Source organism: Poecilia latipinna, unplaced genomic scaffold (genome assembly GCF_001443285.1).
Source record: "Poecilia latipinna isolate Pla-1442-1.1 unplaced genomic scaffold, P_latipinna-1.0 Scaffold1019, whole genome shotgun sequence".
Taxonomy (NCBI): domain Eukaryota; kingdom Metazoa; phylum Chordata; class Actinopteri; order Cyprinodontiformes; family Poeciliidae; genus Poecilia; species Poecilia latipinna.
Genome location: NW_015113635.1, coordinates 152,123 through 154,970, shown reverse-complemented (window position 1 = coordinate 154,970; position 2,848 = coordinate 152,123).

The following is a 2,848-nucleotide window of genomic DNA, read 5'->3' as shown; positions in this document are numbered from 1 at the left end:
CATCAAATATATTGATCAATTTTCCATTGATTATGGCTCAGATTCGACTCTAACAAGGATTTTAGTCTGAAGTTGAAGGAACTCAGTGTTTCTGCTGTTCTGCAGTTTTCTGGAAGTTTTCTCTAGATTTGTGGTCGTTCTGGTTCAGATGCAGTGAAGAACCAGAACCAGAACCAGGAGACCTGAAGCTGATGTTCGATCAGTTCGTGGCCTGAAGAAGGCTCATGTCAGCTGGAAGGTCCAAACACCAGTTCCTCTGTCCAAACGGCCTTCAGATGTCAGCAGGCTGTTCGTGTTTCTGCATTTTTCTGTCGAACTGCAGAAGACGAGGCGCGCGCTCTGACAGGTGAGGATGATTCAGCTTCCTGTCGCCTCCGTCTCTGAGAACAAAAAGCTGCGAGAGCGAGACGCCGCCACCACGAAGGTTTTCATCTTCGTCTCTTTCAGAGACGCAGCTGCGGCTTTTCTTCTGTCGAACGACAAGGTGACAATGAAGAGCTGCTCTTTCACGAGTTCCTCCTGCCGCCGCCTTGGGAAGCAGCAGAGGATGGAAGGAGGAAGAATGGAAGGGGCTGAGCTGCTGGTGCTCCACAGATTTCAGGAAGTTTCATTAAAATGATGCGTGTGTGTCTGATCCTCATCCTCTCAGTGACTTCAGCTGAGTTCTGGTCCAAACCGAACCCAACCAGGCCCTCCTCCTGCCGTCCCTCGGAGCCGGAGGCAGAACATCAGGCTTCATCGCCGTGGGTTGTGTCCAGAACCTGCGACGCTGCGGAGCTGAAAACAGGGACACTGTGGGTTGGGGTGAAGAGTCCAGACCAAGACCAGAATATATTGAGTCCAAGTCGATACTAAGACGGTCTGGGCTGAGACCAAGATGGCGGGAGACCAAAACAGAACCAACGGCCTTTAGGAACTAAGACAAGTCGAGTAACTAACTGGAAAATATTTCACAATTTGACTCTGAACATAAGGCTGGTTGTTGTGGTCAAGCTCTTGTTACTGAGTTAGTGGCCAGCGAACAGAACCAAACAGAACCAAACAGAACTAAACATCACCAGGTCCAACAGTTTGCCATTTTAATGCTTACAGAACCAACCAGGGTCACCAGTCCAACGGTCGGACTGACCAAATATTTATAAAATGTAGCCTTGAGTTAAATATTTAATTAGCAAACTAAATATTTAGTTCAATCTGGAAAGACTCAGACGGAGAACAAGGAACGATTAAAAGATTTAATGACAGCAATGAATAACAGTTCTTTGGCGCTCGGTCCCCGGCAGCTGACCTGAGCTGAGATTTGATGTGAACTCGATGAACATCCCGATAACCGATTAGGGATGCTCTCCCCCGGGGCCCGACACTGGTGGAGGTCAGGAAAGGAGCCATCCTGGAGAGCCGAAGGATGTGGGTGGAGAAGGGGAGGTGGTGGGTTGAACGCAGCTGGGAAGCGGCCGACGACTTGGGTGTGGATCCTTTATGCAGAGCCTGATTGATGATTGGACGCGCCAGGTGAGGTCCAGCGCTGAGGTCGGAGATGAGCATGACGCCGATGGACGAACGGAGGGGATGGAGTCTTCCAGGTTGAATTTTCGCTATTAGCTCCATTTTGGAACTAAATACATGATGCTGATTATATATTTAGTTTCAAACTGTGAAAACGTGTCTTTGAAAATGAATCCATTATTGCTGTTGTTTTGACTGTCAGTTTATTATGTCCAGTAGGTGGAGCTGTTTCCACTTGTATTGGACTGATCTGACCTCTGACCCCACTCTTCATCTCACCCTTTAAAAGCTGTGAAGCCTAAACTCTGATTACCTCCAGGTATGATTCTGCAGCAGCAACAGCAGATTTCTTCTTCTTCTTCTGTTTCTTCTTTCTTCTTCTTCGTGTGAGAGGAGGGTGAGCGGAGAGCGGAAGAAGAGAGAGAGAGAGATTGTATATTTTCTATCTTTGGTTTTTTCTTACTGTTTTTCACTGGGTGTTTATGTTAATTGTTTAGTTGTTATTTTGGTTTAATTTTGTCACGTTTTAAGGGGTTTTTGTTTGGGTTCGGGTGTGGCCGTCAGGCGTGCCTGGCTGGCCGGCGTCTGACGACACCATGGTGGTTGGTGGTGGGACTTTCTAGGTCTGCGGCTCGCATGAGTGGAGCTGTCGTCTTGTTCGTGGAGAAAGTGGAGCAGGCTCAACAGCTGGTGGAGGTGGGCGATTCGGTAAACGGCGTGTGTTTACAGGTGTCGCCGCTGACTTTACCTTCAACTAAGGTCACTTTGTCAAACGTGCCTCCTTTCATAAGTGACGAGTTTTTGATAAAAGAGCTGTCTCGGCACGGGAAGGTGGTGTCACCTATGAAAAAAGTACCGTCTGGGTGCAAATCACCGTTGTTAAAACATGTTGTCTCCCATAGGAGACAACTGTTTATGATATTGAATCGGCGGGATGAAGAACTCAACCTGCGATTTCATGTTAGAGTAGATGATTTTGACTACATCTTGTTTGCTACGTCCTCTAATATGAAGTGTTTTGGTTGCGGTCAGGAGGGGCACATTATTAAAATGTGTCTCGACAGAGCCGGGCCGGCAGCCAGCTGCTGCTGAGCAGGTGGGGAGCCTACCTGATGAGGCAGGGGCGGCAGCGGAGCCCCACCTGATGAGGCAGGGGTGGCAGCGGAGCCCCACCTGGTGAGGCAGGGGCGGCAGCGGAGCCCCACCTGATGAGGCAGGGGTGGCAGCGGAGCCCCACCTGGTGAGGCAGGGGCGGCAGCGGAGCCCCACCTGATGAGGCAGGGGTGGCAGCGGAGCCCCACCTGGTGAGGCAGGGGCGGCAGCGGAGCCCCACCTGGTGAGG